At 44.8% G+C, this 17,653-nt stretch overlaps 1 protein-coding gene across 1 annotated transcript in view; it reads right to left on the reverse strand.

Annotated features, from left to right (window-relative positions):
* Positions 1–17,397: 17,397 nt before the first annotated feature.
* UTP18 (UTP18 small subunit processome component) overlaps positions 17,398–17,653 on the reverse strand; it is a 53,242-nt gene continuing 52,986 nt past the window's right edge. Inside the window, exon 16 of the transcript XR_013991948.1 lies at positions 17,398–17,555. The gene's annotated coding sequence lies outside the window, so the exon portion shown is untranslated. The remainder of the gene's footprint in view (positions 17,556–17,653) is intronic.

Below are 17,653 nucleotides of genomic sequence, written 5' to 3' on the forward strand. Positions count from 1 at the left end.
AAAGTGTGGGCAGTCTTGAGAAAACCTCAAAAAGGCAGTGCTGTTTTCAGGGAGAAGAGGCTCAGGGAGAAGTTGGGAGCCTCACAACCTTGTTGAGGACCTGGGAGACGGCAATCCAGAAAGGGACAGAGTCGTCAGAAGTGGGGCAAACCCAGAAAAGGCAAAAAGAAGAGTCTTCAGGATTGGATTTGCCCCAGGAGGGCTTTTCCAGAGAAAACACCCAGAATTGGCACAGCCTGAGGCTGGCAATGCAGCCCCAGGTTTAGACATCACTTCTGGCCATCCTGCAGGACGAAGGCCAGGATTGAAAAAAAGGAAAAGGAAGTGGAAGGAGGGAGTCAGGAGATTAATTATGCTGGGCCTTGGGTCCCAACTATGATGGGGGATTATATGACTCCTTTACTTCTTACAAAACAGGCCATTTGACCAAAACAAGGCTCCTGAACTTGGCAGAGTTACGTGAAGGGTGCAGTATCTGGGACATAATTATGCTAAAAAAAAATGATTTGTTGTTTATCTGAAATTCAATTTTAACTGGGATTCTGTATTTTATCTGGTATTCATAGGAGCAGGGGAAGCTCCCAGAAGAGATACAGCACCAACCGCCCAGCCTGGGAGATCTCTCTCTTTACCCACACCTCTCCCCAAAGGCTAAAACCACGCTACTCTTAGCACAGATGAGAGACATGCTCACCCATCCAAGGAAACATCAAGAAGGTCTCAGGATGAACACCCAAGGGAGAAGTGTCAGTTCCCTTCCCAGTCCCCTGCCTCCGTGCTCCCCAGCTTCTCATACTCAGGCTGGGCTCAGTGCCAGCTGCCAGACTGAGGTTCTGGGCATAAATGATTTAAGTAGATCCCCACACTTCAACCCATCATTGCCAGGAGGTACTGTGTACCGGCTCAGAGTTGCAGTTCTGGTCCCCACAGCAGCCTTTTTAAAGAACAACTGTTTATTTTCATCTCAACTATGCAAATGATAGATGTGAATGATTATACAAGTGAGTTGCTATAAAAAAAATAGAAAATAGAGAAAATTCTAAATGAAAGAACATGACACAATGCTATTATGCTGATATGTTCTCTTGCAGTCTTTTTATATGCCTCTCTGAACTTTTTACATAGCTGGCATCATACCACATACCCAGGGTTTTTTCCTTGCTTTTTTTCACTCAAGTTGTTTTTTCATTTGACTTCATGCCATTCAATTCAACTTCAGTCAATAAATACTTACCAAATGCCTACTATCAGCCCCGCACTGTGTGTAGAGCAATAAACAAGCCTGACACAGTCTCTGCCCTGTGAAGCTTATAGTTCAGGGTGGGGGTCAGACACTGAACCAGCGAGCTAATGAAATTGTCTCCTACAAAGTTTGGGTATAATTCAATTTTAAATTCTGCTTTTGAGGAAATATGTTCCTAAAAATGCAGAGAGAACATTTTAAAGAGTTATATTTAAAGTGTATATTTTGTGTATGACTCCAGTGGAAGAACACCAAAATGAAAATGCATGCCTGATTGTATGTTATTGTTGACTCACATAAAACCTGGGATTTCCTAGGTTTGCCTCTTAACAACTCTATGATAACTGTGGGGCCAAAACACATCCTTCTACAGCACAATTTTTAGTGGCAGCTTAGCCTTCCTTTGTGTGAATAGACCATAAATTCGTTAATCCCTTATTACTAAATATTTAAGTTGATTCTAAATATTTACTTTTACAATAGCAAAGCAATGAACATCTTCATGCATGAATATCTGTATGTGTGAATCTGATTGTGTTTGGGATCAATTCTATAGTCCAACTCCTCCAATAATAAGTCTTGGGGCAGAGACTAGCTAGTTATACACAAAACTCATTTCCTCATCCTCCTGGACACATGCTAAACTACATATCCCAGACTCCTTTGTAGTTAGTCATGACCATGTGACTCATTTCTGGCCAATGGAACCGAGGTGGGACTAATGTCTCACACAGTTAGGCCTGGTCCACAAAACCTCCCAGGCACGCTCTTCTATGTGCTTTCCCCTTCTTCTAAGAGTCCTTAGAAGCCACATGTTGAAAATGGCAACACCACAAGATAGAAGGAGCCTGAGTCCCCAAATCACCAGTTAGAGAAGAGCTACCTGCTTGCTGGTCAGGATCACCCATTTTGAACATTAAGCCACTGAATCTGAAGTTGCATCTGCCTAACGGCTCATGTTAACTGAAACAGGAATCCTGCCCCAACTCCCCACACCTGAATCCAGTCCCTATTGGGCATCTCAAGTGGTAGAAATGCCATGCCCCCTATTCCAAGATTCCCTCCCCAGCCACCTGTGCTCTTCCCCAATTTCACCACAGGACCCATGACCCAGTCTTGTTCTTGTCAGTCTTCCTCCCTGGTCTAAATGCTGGGCCTTAATTGAAGCTGTTCTACCCAGCCACTCACCTGGAAAGACCCTGGTGAAAGCTGCCAGCTTCCTGTCCTGGCACTTGCCTTGTATTCTTTGCACCTGGAAGGCCAGCACCACTTTCTTCCATGGAGCAAAAAGAATCTACACAAGTCACAGGATAAATAAACCCACAGCTTACAAATAACCTATTCTCCAGGCTCACTAGCACGTGTTCCATGCCCAGAAACCTCTATGTCATTTTGTTTCTACGTCTCTTTCATCAGAAAGCAAAATGGATAATACAGCCCTGTTCTGGAGAGAGCTGTGGGTTACTGTGAATGGAAGCATCTGATACCACTGCCCAGCTGCCTGGGGATTGGGTCAGCAGGAGATGCCAGCTTTGCGTCCCTGTCTCAAAGCCCCTTCCTCCCACTGTGTATGGAGTGGAGTCTCGGTAGTTGGGAAACAGATGTTCAAGTATTCCTTCCGCAGAGGCTGCTGGCTGGCCTATCATTGTGCTGTGATTGCCATCTGGTGGCAAAGAGAGTGTGAACATTCCTGGTAGGCACCAAGAGGACCCAACTGACCACCATCAGCCTCCAAAGAGCACCAGAAAATGATGGTGAAAATCAAAAGTGCTTTCTCCCACTGCTTCTCAAACCCTTTCCTTTGCACTCCACCCCCCACCCCTAAAAAAAATCTCTGCTTCCTGTTTAAGCTCCTGCAAATCATATGCTTTGAGAATTATCTGCAACTAGCTCTTTTATTCCTTTATTAGTAAAATGATACATGCATATCATTTAAAACATTTTTTAAGACTTTAAAGAAGACAAATCACCCAAATCTACCTCTCAGGAACAGCCGGAGTTAGTACTTGGGACAAGTCACTGCAGACATCTCCCTGTGCTACCCACTCACAGAGAAGCAGCATGGCTTCTTAGTGGTTCAGAGCTTGAGCTCTGGGGCCAGGCTGCAGGGGTTTCTGGATGGCTCTACTACTTCCTTGGGCAAGTTGCTTAACCTCTGCACATCTCGTTTTCTCATCTTAAAAGCAGGGGTAATAGTGGCATCTCCCTCACAGTGTTATTGTGAGGACCCAACTCTGCAATACTTAGCAAAGAGCCTGGCAAGTGGAAAACAATTCACCGTTAGCCACTATTATAATGAGTGGATGAACAGGCAGACAGCAAAATACAGTTTTAGAAAAAGGATATTTGCATATTAATTAATTTTAATTAATAATTATTTAATAATAAATAATTAAAATTAATCATTAATTTTTACATTAAAAATACAACTACCATATGATCCAACAATTCCACTGCTGGGTATTTATCAAAAAAAAAAAAATGAAGCTATCTGCAATGCAATGTTCATTGCAGCATTATCTACAATAGCCAAAATATGGAAACAACCTAAGTGTCCATCAACAGATGAATGGATAAAGAAAATGTGTATATTGTATACAATGGAATATTATTCAGCCATAACGAAAAAGGAAATCTTAGCATTTGCACAACATGGAGGGACCTTGAGGGCATTATGCTAAGTAAAATAAGTCAGAGAAAAGACAAATAGTGTATGATCTCACTTATATGGGGAATCTAAAAAAATAAACAAACAAACCCAGCTCATAGATACTGAGAAAAGATTGGTGGTTGTCAATCTGAGGTGGGAGGGGGCGGAGGGTGAGTGAAATGGGTGAAAGTGGGTCAAAAAGATACAAACTTCCAGTTATAAAATAAATAAGTTCACGGGAATGTAATGTATAGCCCGGCGACTATAGTTAAAACTTGCATATTTGAAAGTTGTTCAGAATATATCTCTATCACAAAAAGACAAAAAGATCTGTAACTATGCTGGTGACAGATGTTAACTAGACTTACTGTTATAATTTCACAATGTATATAAATAGCAAATCATTATGTTATACACCTGAAAACTAATATAATGTTATATTATATGTTATATGCCAATTATAGTTCAATTTTTAAAAAATGAATGGGCCATCAAAAGAAGACGGATGGGGGGCAGCCAGTTAGCGGCGGCCGGTTAGCTCAGATGCTTAGAGCGCGGTGCTCTTATAGAGCTCAGTGCTCTTAACAACAAGGTTGCTGGTTCGATTCCCCACATGGGCCACTGCGAGCTGCACCCTCCACAACTAGATTGAAACAACCACTTTACTTGGAGCTGATGGGTCCTGGAAAAACACACTTAAAATAAATAAAAGTTTAAAAAAAAAAAAAGAGGGATAGGGAATCCATAATTGGAGAGACTAGGAACTGAGTGGCTGAATCCTCCTGGGTCCACAGGTGATCGGCCGTGTGTCTCCCGGCTGGTTTTTAATCCTCTGCTGCCAGCATGCCCCCAGGGATGCTGCCCCTAGCAGTAGCAGTTCCCACTTTGGCAGTCCCCACTCAGGAGGAACAAGGAATGCTAATAACCAACCAGGGAGAAACAGAATTAGGAGAAAAAGCCCATGCTGCTGCTGGCACAAATCTGTGAGTTCTCCGAGGCCAGATGCTGACTCTCACACACCATGTTGTCCCAGCTCCTCTTTCTGCACCTCCCTTGTCATGGATGCTCTGTCACATGTACTGAAGGAATAAGTGACTGGCAGGCCAAGCCTAGAGGGTTACTCCAGGAGATGCCCCCACACTGAGAAGTCACTCTGGCAGAACTCCTGTTTCCTATCAACAGACGTGGTCCGTGATGGAGAGCTCATACCCAATGCTGGCAGTGAGTGCCTTACACACACCTGTCACTTTATCCTCTGGGTTAGATATTGTTATCTCCATTTTGCAGTTAGGTAGACTGAGGGTCAGCAAGACAAAGAAACTAACCTGGGGACACATAGCTAGTGAGTAGCTGAGTCAGGATTTAAATTCATGATTCACACCATCTGACCTCAAAGCTCTTTCAACTGACTCTGTTTTTATAGCAAAGGGAAAGGAATAATCAATGCATTTGCCTGTTATTTCCAAAGACCTTCAGGAAGTTTTCACATCTGGCCACAGCCCACATTCAGTTTAGCCAAGGAATCCCAGAGGCAGTTTGAAGTTTGGTTTTTAATTCTTACATCTTTTAACAAGCCCAAATAGAGTAAAATGTTGGCCCTCTAGAATCCCTAAGAAATTGGGTGGTGGGTTGGTTAGTTGGTTGGTTGGTTGGTTCATTCCTAACTTCTTCAAAGAATAATATTAAAAAATAGTCATCACAGATCATCTAGGAAACTGTGATAGATGCAGGAGTGATCCTCTCCCTCTGGTCTCTTCTCTACGTCTACTGCCAACACAGCCACCATCTTAGTCTGTTCAGGCTGCTATACGAGATCGGACAATTAAGTTCACGAACTTGTTGCAACGATTTTGCTAACTTTCTTTTTATATCAGAGGGATTGTTCATTATGAATTTGTACCAACTGGACAAATAGTTAACCAAGTTTACTTTTGAAAATGCTGGAAAGGCTGTGTGAAAATGTTGGACGACCTGAACTTTTCGCCAACAATTCATGGCTCTTGCATCACAACAATGCACCAGCTCACACGGCACTGTCTGTGAGGGAGTTTTTAGCCAGTAAACAAATAATTGTATTGGGACACCCTCCCTCCTCACTTGATCTGGCCCCCAGCGACTTCTTTCTTTACCCGAAGATAAAGGAAATATTAAAAGGAAGACATCTTGATGACATTCTGGACATCGAGGGTAATACAACGACAACTCTGATGGCCATTCCAGAAAAAGAGTTCCAAAATAGCTTTGAAGGGTGGACTAGGTGCTGGCATCAGTGCATAGCTTCCCAAGGGGAGTACTTTGAAGGTGACTATAGTGATATTCAGCAATGAGATATGTAGCACTTTTTCTAGGGTGAGTTAGTGAACTTAATTGTCTGATTTCATATAACAAAGTACCATAGACTTTGTGGCATATAGACAACAGAAATTTATTTCTCACAGTTCTGGAGGCTGAAAGCCCAGAATCAGGGTGCAAGTATTGTTAGGTTCCGGTGAGAACTAGCTTCCTGGTTCACAGATGGCTGTCTTCTCACTCTGTCTTCTCATGCCTGAAAGGGCAAGAGAACTTTCTGGGGTCTCTTTTATAAGGACACTAATCCCATTGTTGAGATTACCTACCCATCTCCCAAAGGCCCCACCTCCAAATATCCTCACATAGGGGATTTTAATTTTCAAACACTTAGTCTACAACAGCCATCAAAGTGACTGAACCTTCTCAAAAACATAGCCAACTTTGCTTACTCTCTCACTTAAAACCTTTCCCTAGCTCTCTATCACTTAAGAATAGAGCCTAAGACCCCTTACATGACATACAAGATCCCTTCTTTGATAAAGCTCATATCTTTATTCAGGCTGTTTCCTCTATCTGGAAATTCTTTTCCATTTTTCAAATCAAGAATTCCTTGAGAAACTCTAAAGTTCAGCAAAAGAGAAAACAAAATCATTACCCCTGGAAAGCTATCTCTGATACCCTCAAACAAAATTAACCACATCTTGCTTTGTGTTCAACTAAAACAACTGGTACTGCCTGGGCCTCTTTCAGGGGCACCCAGTAGGTGCTCAACCAATGTTTGGTGATTGTTCAGAACAGACAGAGAATAATCAATGTGATCTGAGACAAACCTTTGGGAAAAAACGCTCTAGAAGAAAGTCTACCAGTGCCCATACATTGCTCTGTCCAGTGGCTGCAAAGCAACGGAGGAGGATGAAAGAAATCAAGCCACTGCCCAGGGCCTGATGCAATGCAGGTGTCCCCCCAGCCCAAGTGGAACCTGGACCTGCCCTGGCTCTGACTACTGCAGAACTCAGAGTCAGGTCGTTTGACCTATTCCCACTCTGAGCTGTGGGTCAGATGGCCAAGTGAGGCTGAACGGACAAACAGGGACAGCGTACTTTCCAGCTCCCCAGCTTCCCATCCAGAATTCAAAGAATGGATCCAAAATTTCCAAAGCAGGAAGGGGAGGCCCTGAGAACAGTCACAGGTATGGAAGGAAAACTCCTAATGGGGTCTTTTTTCCCTTTTCTCTGGGGTCTGCCATCTAGGAATGGGGTATGAAAGGCTATGTCCAATTTGGGGGGCCCATAGCACTATGGAAAAAAGGAGGCTGGCAGGTTGGAAATGTGCTCTCAACAATGGCCAGCCTTTGCTCAGAGCCCCGAGGGGCTGAGGGCATGGACACTTGCCCAGGACAGGGGTCCATATCCTGGGGCCCATAATCCCCTTTTATCCTTGCCTCCCCTTCTCCAGTGAGTCGAAAATCATGCCCATGATGAGGCCCTTGAGAGCAGCATTCCCAGAAATGTTTCCTAGGATCCCGTAAGTCCATAGATTTGTCACATTTGGTTAGTCCTGAGAGCACCCCTTGATCTCTTTGTGTACTCGTTTGGCTTTGTAAATAGACATTGGACTTTGAGTCTGGAAACCTGGGTTCAAGTCCCAATCCAGCCACTTGCTAGCCATGTGACTTTATGTAACACACTCCCCATCTTTGGGCCCCAGTTTGCTCAGGAGCATGAAAGGGTAAACTAAGAGCTACCTCCACGGCCTCTTCCAACTCTAACTCGCCAATCCTCAGTGATGGCCATAGCAGGAAAAGAAGAGGAACAGTTATATCGAGGTTCCTACTTAGCCTATCCAGTCCCCTAATGTAGCAAATGAGTGACTGTCTGGCTGTGTTTCCACTTACCCTGTCTACCCAAAACGTGCCTGCGCTGTGATTAAGGAAAGAGATTCCTGATCTTTATCTCTACTTTATATATTTTTTAAATGTAAGCAAAATGACCCACAGAAAGTCAGAAGAGACTTGGAGACCATCTGGGCAACGCCAGGTGCTTTAGGGCCAAGGAAGATGAAGCCCAGGGAGGTAGAGGCAGAGCTGGGAGTGAAGGCTGGACCCTGGGTCTACCTCCAGGGGATCGCTGCAGGCTTTCTGGGTCATCCAATCCATCTGGCTCAAACTCCCCAGAACCACTGGGGCCAAAATGGCATTAGAGGCACGAGTGTCATGTGCACAGAGGATGAATGTGGAAATTATTAATTCTAGGAAATCCAGCTGCATTCGAGTCCAATTATTTGCATGATCTCAGCAATGGCAGTTTCATATATTTGCAGTTAATTAAACAATTTTTCTATCTTATAAGGAAGTCAGCATAATGCAATGGTTCATTCTGTGGATCTAAAGAAAGCAATGAACCCTGTCCCGAAACACCCAATTTTGAAACAATTGCAAAGGGTTCCCAACCCAAATGAAACCTACAAATAATCCACTAAGTGTTCTTGGGCCCTAGATTAAGAACTCCTGGAGAAGAAAGACCTCAGGCTTTTTAGTTAAAAGTCAAAGTTCAAATCTTGGCTCCACCACTTACTAGTTATATGACCTTGAGCCAGTTCCCAAATCCCTGAGCCTCCGTTTCCTCATCTATGAAATGAGATAACACCTCCTAGCTCACAGGGTGGTTGTGGGATTGAAGGGAATGTGCAGCCTTTACCACAGGGCTGCCACAGGGTTTGCCATCAGTAATAATAGCTAATAGTCTGGGTACACTCTAAGTGCCCGGCTCTGTCCTAAGTATTTTATCTGCACTATCTCAGAAACCCTAGGAGACAGGTGTTGTTATCACCCTTGTTTCATAGACACAAAGCGGTTAGGAATTTGCCTAAGATGACATAGCATCTAAACAAAAAGGCCATATAGGGGGCTCCAGAGTCCTTGTTTTCTGACACCTACACCCTAATTGTCTCATTGGGTGCAATTTAATTTACTCCAGAAGTGTGGTTTAAAAAATAAATTAAAAGCAGAGAAGGGAGAAGAATAGAAAGACACAGACAAATTTTGTGAGGCATGAGTTGACCCAAAGACCCCTTTGTAACCTGCCCATTTTGCTTTTTCTTGGGACAGAGGCAGAAAAGCAGTGTCCTGAGCCCTGAGGGCAGCAGATTATCTGTAAGGTTGGTCTCACCCAGGTTGCAGGGCTAGTGCTTTGAAAATACATGTTGACATGTGCAGGCACCATCCTAAAACGCTTTCCATAAGTCATCCCATTCAATTTTCATGCTCCCTATGAGAGCAATACTACCACTAGTCCCATTTCACAGATGAAGAAACTGAAACACAGGTTTGAAATCTCTAAAACCACAAGCTAGAGAGGGCAGAGGTGGGCTGAAAACCCAGATGGGCCTGAGGCCAAAGCTCTTAACTGCTGTTCTAAACTACTTCCCCTTATGCGGTTCCACAGTTTTAGTATAATGTGATGGTTAAGATCAGAGGCTCTGGGGTCAAATCCAGCTAAAAAGATGGGGGATGGATGGGGTCGGTGTTAGGGAGGGAGGTAGTGCACATTGGAACAGACTCGTCCAGAGTCTACGAGGAGAAACGCTGTTATTGTGGAGAACACATGAACATTAGAACCAGGTGAATGACACCCCAAATTCTGAGGCTTCCACTTACCATACCTATGAATTTACAGGAGTCACAAACTTCTCTGAGCCTGTTTTCTCACCTATAAAGATCAGGACCTCACTTGCAATGACGTTATGCATTAAATTCTGTTGTTCCCCCTTCAAAAAAAATTATATTATATATATATATATATATATATATATATATATATATATATATATATATATATATAGAGAGAGAGAGAGAGAGAGAGAGAGAGAGAGAGAGAGAGAGAGAGAGTCCTAACCCCCAGTACCAGAAAAGGTGATCTTGCTTGTTTGGAAATACAGTCATTGCAGATGTGATTGGTTATAATGAGGTCACACTGGAGGAGGGTGGGCCATACATCCAATATGACTAGTATCCTTATAAGATGACATGCAGACACACAAGGAGAGAATGCCATGTGATAACAGAGCAGAGATTGGAGTGACGCATCTACAAGCCCCAGGAACACTAAGGATTGCCACCACTCAGGAAGGGTCAAGGCAGGATTCTCTTTTACAGGTTTCAGAGGGAGTGTGGCCCTGTGACACCTTGATTTCTGTTGTTTTAAGCCTCTCAGTTTGTAGCACTTTGTTATGGCAGCCCTGAGAAACAGATACAAGTGAGGTTCAAGGATTAGGACCCGAATATGTGAGAGTTCCAACAAATAGGAGGTATCGATAAAGAAGGATTGCCATCTCCTGCACCCCAATTTCTGATCCTAGTCCTTTGTCAGCACTCAGACACGACAGCATAACAGCTACCCGTTCCTTTAAGGACCATAGGGGTCAATGTGAGGTGGCAGGCAAAATTCCTTGTAGGGTAAGATACGAAGAAACTCAAAGTCTTTGTCCCACGAGCAGCCAGACAACAGCTCTCCAACCAGAGTGAGATGATCAAAACTTAATTCTGCTCTGCAGAGATGGCAGTGACAATGGTAACCCTGCAAGGCCACAGCAACTGTCAGCAGCCCAGAAGGAAGCCTTCACCCTGAGCGCCCGCTACCCTCCTACCCACCCGCCAAAGACAAACACAAAGGCTGGATCAAAGAGCCAGTCAGACTTGGAAAATAATTTCAGAAAAGGCATCAAGTCTTCAAAGGAACTTTGGGCCATGCCAACTGGAAAGGGTAAAAAAAGAGAAGAGTTGCAAGGGCAAGGCTATCTGAGTATGAAAAGCAAAGAATTACTCTAACAGTGAGTGAAGAATCCTAAGGCAGTCACGCCAAAAGGGAACCACAAACTAACTCCCTACCTGCACCCCAATGTTCATTGCAGCATTATTCACAATAGCCAAGATACAGAAACAACCTAGTGTCCGTCAACGGATGAATAAAGAAAATGTCACACACACACACACACACACACACACACACACACACACACACACACTGAAATATTATTCAGCCATGAGAAAGAAGAAAATCTTGCCATTTGTAACATCGGTAGACCTGAGGGTATTATGTTAAGTGAGATAAGTCAAACAGAGAAAGACAAATACTGTATGATCTCATTTATATACAGAATCTAGAAAAAAACCAAACTCAGAAACAGAGACTAGAACAAGGACTGGGGGGTGGGGGAAACGAGGCGATGCTGGTCAAAGAGTCTAAACTTCCAGTTATAAGAGAAATAAGTTCTGGGGAGCTCAGGTACAGCACGGTGAGCATATTTAGTCATAGTGCATTATAAACTTGACAGTTGCTAAGAGAGTAGATCTTAAATGTTGTCACCATAAAAAAAAAAAAAAGATCACTTTGTGATGTGATGGAGGTGGTAGCTCAGGCTACAATGGTACTCGGATTGCACTGAGTACAATCAGCATATTGTACACCTTAAACTTACAAAACATTGTGTGTCAATTATATCTCAATAAAGCCGGAAAAAAATATTTTTTAAAAAAAAATTTAAAAGCCATCTCACATCCCCACTGTTGAGAAGGTGATCAGCTCACCCTAAATCACTTTACACACAGGGGGACTGAGGCCCAAAGCCAGAAAGGACCGTCTGAGACGTATAGCTAAATACGGAATGGAAGACGAGTTGCACAAAAGCGATCTTTCCCGGGGGTTTCACTTCTGTCACTCCCAGCAAGTCAGAATGAACCAAGTTCCTTGGCAGGTACCAGGAGCAGAAACTCGGTGAAGCCCAACAGCAGGACCGGGAAATAAGGAGGGGAAGGAGGAACCTCTACAAACTCATTGGGTCGTTGGGTCTTCACCCCACACCTTGTGATGCCCACCCCTCCAAGGGCACGAAAGGCAGTCACAGAAGTCTACACTCAACATGGTTGATGTTGCTGCTTCTCAGCCGACAACTGGGACCACAGCAATGGATTCCAACAGGATTAACACGCCTGTCGCCAGTCATTATATTGTCCAGTCCTGCAGGCGTGATTATTAAGGCCAGTGGTGGGATGCAGGGCATCAAAGCGCCTTTAAAAAGTACGGAGATCTGGTGCAACTCTGGGTCTTTTAAACAGGAAGGGATTTCATAAAGGACATTAGGTGTCAAAGTCATTGGAAGGACTGGGTAAGGAGGCTCTCATCTAGGTGCCCAGGACTGATTTCCAGAAAAATAAGAACTGGTCCATTTCAGGAGACACTCCCCTGGGGCTGATGCTAAAACCACTAAGGCCATGGCACAGCCCCATTGCTGTGAGTCAGCAATCAGAAACCAGAATCTAGGATCCTCCCCGCCCCCCATACTGCTGTCCCCATAATCACCACTTGTCCCAGGAGGCTGGGGACAGGACCCTGGAACGGTGCCACAAAACCTGTCCTTCTTGTGCCCTTGCTTGCTAGCAGAAGAGTCAGAAAGAACGGCTGTGCCTTCTCCTCACTTGGCCTTCCACATCCCGCGCAAGTGTCTCTAACCAGCAGATCCCACATGCACCGTGGCTGCAAGGTCCACCTGGAGAATGTGGATTTTAGCTTGCCAGGCTCTGTAGTAGAAAAAGGCAGCCGAGAAGGAGGGTGAAATGAATATGGAACAAGCCATTTCACAGCATCGCTAGCCAATCCATAGTAATTACAAGTACTATTTCTTGGTCTTACAGATAAGGAAACTGAGGCATGGAGAAGTGAAGAAATTTGCCCGTGGTAACACAGCAAATTAGTGGTGAAGTTGGCTTTGAACCCAAGGGGTCTGACTTAAAATTCCTCGCTCTTACAATGACCCCTTCCAAGCAAGGACAGTTTGTAACCTTAAACAACATAGTATAAAGAGACATACTATTTTTTTTTAACTGCAGAAAAGTACAACGTAAAAGTTTATCTTTTTGATATTACACTTATCAAAAACAAAATAAATCCATCAATAGGGGGCTCTAAATTCAGCAGACCTGCCTGAAGTAGAATTCAAATATTTAAGAACTTTTTAAAATAGCCATTGTATAAAACCCAGATTCACAGGTTGATGAAAATAGAAGGGTGACAAGTTTCATTCAACTCAGAATATTCTGGGGAAATGGAGAGAAGCTGAGGAATACAGCCCCTGGGGCACCACCAACTTGCCCTGCTTTCTTTTTGCAGGACCATGATGACAGGAGGATGGGTGCAGACTCCATGGATGGGAGAAGATTCGAGGATCTTCCCATTCCCAAGCTCCTTATTGCAGAGTCAGAAATGTGTATCTAGGAGCTATATGAAAAACCAAGGACAAGCTGATCAAGGACGAGCAATAGTTCCCAACCCTTCACCTGGAACTCAGGGCGCAAGACCCAAAGGACGGCTCTAAGGCCAGGTAAGAGGCAGCCATGAGCCGTGGTCATCAGAGCAACTTTTGTCCCTGAGTATCTTATCTCAGGATCCTTGGGTGGCCACCCTCTCCTCTTCATCCTTCCAAATCTGCCCTCTAGATATGGTGTCTAAAACCCCAGACAACATAAGTTTGATTTTTCCTTCTCTGTCTCCAACACAGACAAGAAGGCAATATTTCAGGGGAAGCAAGGAGAGTTATAAATTCAGAGCAGGTTTGAGATTAACTGAATGTTCCCTTTTTCTTTGAACTCTCTTTGCTTTCTCTGACTTCGGAAAAGCTTGGGTGGTCCACAAGGGTTATCCTGAAGCCAACCATCTTCATCTTTGCTAATTCAGAGCCGTGACATACATGGGAGAATAGGTGGATAGTTAGATGAATGGCTTAATCGATGGATGGATGAATTGGTAGATCGATAATACTGTAAGGAGAGACAGAGACACAGAAAATAAACTTTCAATATTCGACCAGCAAGGCCAGAGCTGGAACAAACACTATTTCTCTAGAAATGTCAAGAAGAAGAGTGTGGCATCCAGGAGGCTGCTGGGGTGTACACTGAAGAATTTTCAAATTGCCGAAAAAAACAGCAACCACAGAAATAAAAGACACCAAGCCACAGAAGGGCATGTGAAATCGTTATGAACCTCAGTAATTAGAAATAGGAGAGGAAAGAGAGAGCTATGCAAAAACCCTTAACACCTCTATCTACCGCCAGGTTCAAAGTTATGTTCAAATTAATCAGTAAAACTCCTGAGAGGAGCCAACAGCTACAAGAAATCCTGCTGAGGTCACCGAGTCCTTGCCCTGCCTCACCTTCCCCGAAACAGAGGCTCGTCACGGCTGGGATCCCACGAGCTGATCCCTTGGAGAAATGTTCTTTAAAATTAAAGAGTATTGGCAGGTTCCTTCCTTCTTCTCTTGTCCATTCGTGCATGACCAAAAAGGAGGATAAGCTGCAAGTGTCGGGTCCAGTGGCCCACCCTCAGTCTAGGAAGTCCACGTGTGCGCCCTCATGGGCAAATCTGTCCCTACAGCTAAGAGGTTCTCTGTAGCCCAGGTGAAAATGAGCAGGAAATGAGAGCCAAGACAAGCTGCCGTTTCTGCACATGGAGGCAGAGGGGAAGGAGTGAACGGAGGAAGTGATCTTCCGTTCTGAGCGGGGATGGCAGGGAGGCAGCATGGAGGGGGCAGATAGAACACACAGGGTTTGGGATTTGCCAGCTGGCACCTGAGTGCCTTTAAGCAATTTACCTCTCTTCTCTGAGTTTCTGCTGCCTCACCTACAAAACGGGATAGTGGAGCCTTTCTCCTGATGTTGTTTCAGGATTAAAGATTCTACACGGAAAAGGGCCTATCCTGCAACCTCTGAAAGCTGTTGTCATGGACATCAGGTACTGCCTGGGTCCTCGCTCTGCACCCCTGCTCCACACCCCTGCTCTGCACCCCTGCTCCACCCCTGCCCAGGCTGAGGTCTCTGATCCCACATGCAGGCTCTGTGCCTCCCCAGGAAGGCAGCCCCAGATTGAAATTGTGGGCTCAGACCAAGCGTTCCTTGCTGCTCTCCCACCCTCATGGGCTTGTCCCAGCATCAGAAGTGGACCTGGACCCTGGTGTCTGCCTTGTTCTCATAATTGCTCGATGGTCTTACTGAATATTTACCAAGCACCTGCTAACTCAGGTCCCTCAAACAGACATATTTCCTGGCTCCTGCCTTGCTCTTGCTGTCCTTCTCCCAGAGACAGGAGCTCCTGTTTGGTGGCAGATGCTCCATTATTCAGATAGAGACCTCCATGCCAGCAGAATCCTAAGTATCTCCTACACCAGGTTCCTACAGCTGGACCCTGCCCACTTCAACCCCCATCACGTCACTCCAGCCCCTCCCCTGCTTCCGGCTGCCTGCCTGAGCTTACCAGATACCTCCTGTCTTCCTGCTAAATCTTGCTCCCTCTGCAGACTGTGGCTTTGTGGACTAGACACAGACTATAGAATCGACTGCCCTGCACATCTACTGTGTGACCTTGGGCAAGTTCCTTCATCTCTCTGAACCTCCGCTATAAAATAAGGATTATAACAGCTTCACCAGGCCATGGAGAAAATTCAAGGGATGGTGAGCGTCCTGAGCCTCCCACAGCTCTGGCACAACTCCCTCCCTTGTGCCTTCTCCCACCCCAGACGGCCTGTAACTAGTCATGCCTAGCTAAAGCCAGAGATATGCCACTGGTCATTAAAACAAATTTGTCATTTGGTTCTATAGCCAGGTGGCACATGACAGCCATTAATTTTTCACATGAAAAATGGGCTCTGCTAATTGAAAAGCATCAAAAAGATTGAGGTTTGCACAAATGTTCAGCTCTGTTTATTTTTTCTAATTTACTTTTCAGCAGTCAGGAAGAACTTAATGACTCTCATTTATGGCTTCCTCCCTATTTATAGATATTAGTGCCTGTGGTGTTCTGGACGTATATACTGAGAACGTTCAGCCTGGGCTACGTGGACAGCAGGGAACGATTACAACATCCAAGTAAATTCCAGATTCCTCAAAAGCTAACTGATACATTCGCTGTTCATTAGAAAAACACCTTAGCTAGTACTTTACATCAGCTGGATTCTGTTTTCCTTTCCTTGGCACAGATTTTTCTGTCTTGGAAATCTTTCTATTGTCTCATTTAGTATTAAATAAAGATAGGTAACATTTATTGAGCAACTACTCTGTGCCAGGCACTTGCTGTGCACTTTAAGGGGATTATCTCATTTCATGCCCATTGTAACACCATGAGGAAGGTACTATTTCCAGATGAGGGAACTGAGATGGAGGGGGAGATTAGAAATTCAAATATTCAGGTCTCTCTGGTCCAGAGACCACTTTTTATCATTGTGTCTACACTGGGCCAAGAGTCAGGAGACCACAGTTCAAGTCCCACATCTGCCAACAGTCTTCACGACCTTGACCGAGCCTCTTGCCCTCTCTCCTCTTAGAGGCCTGGGATTGGGCTGGAGCCAGACGCTGACACCGACCCTTCTTTCTCTCCAGCTCACCAGTCACCAAAGACACACAAGAGGAATTAGAGTATTGGATTTACTAGTGGCCAGTTTTGCAACCAATTGCCCTCCAAAAGAAGAGCCCTCTGACAAAGCTGGAAGCCCAAACACCAATTGGACCGAGGCCAAAGTGGAGGCCTCCTGCTCCCTCCCCAAATATAGACCTTAAAACCCACAGGACCCAGGACATTCCATCTGATCAGGCACAGGGTGAGAACAGAGCTCTTTGAGTCCTGGGGCAAACAGGTCAAAAAGACAGAGGAGCGGCACCGGGAACCCTGCCCACCAGTAAAACATGACTAAACCAATCCTCTGGTTTAGAGGAAGAGAAACAAATAAGAGGGCAGAGAGAAGAACCAAGATTTTCCCTGAGCACAGAGGGGTGATGGTAAAAGTTCTCTCTTCTATAGGCCAAGGTCAAGGCCTGGGGAGAAGAGGAGAAAGTCCCTTAAATTTCTTCACCTGTGAAAGAAGGGGCTGGGCCATTGAGGCAAGAGGCAACATGGATGAACTAGAGCAGGGGTGTCCAAACTTTTTCCAACGGTTTTCACCAAGGGCCATATGAGGTAAAATACACAAACAGCCGGGCCACTCACTCGAGGTGAGCTACGTATTGCCTCACTTGGTTTATTTAAGTAAACTAAATATATTTTTGGAATTTGCTGCAGGCCAATTAATAATGGACTGCGGACCGCAGTTGGCCCTCGGGACGCAGTTTTGACACCCCTGAACTAGAGTAACTGTGGCAACGATGGAAAGTGAATGAATTCAAAAGGTGTGATCATACCTGGCTGCAGACTGAAAGTGCAGTGGAGGAGAGGCTGAAGTTTCTGGTTTGGAGAAACAGGGAATGATGCCCTTGAGGGAAGGACCCCGTCTTAATCATTTCTGAATCCCCCGCACCCAGCATGCTGCAGGTGGCTTGCCGTCAAACTCAATCAGTATCTGTTGAAGGAATAAAAGAATGAATAGAATGGCTGTGGTTTCAGCATCAGTCTGAGACAATAGGCCACTCTGAGACTTGATTCATAAGCCTTATGGTG

This window comes from Rhinolophus hipposideros, assembly GCF_964194185.1.
Source record: "Rhinolophus hipposideros genome assembly, chromosome: 20".
In the NCBI taxonomy this organism is placed as follows: domain Eukaryota; kingdom Metazoa; phylum Chordata; class Mammalia; order Chiroptera; family Rhinolophidae; genus Rhinolophus; species Rhinolophus hipposideros.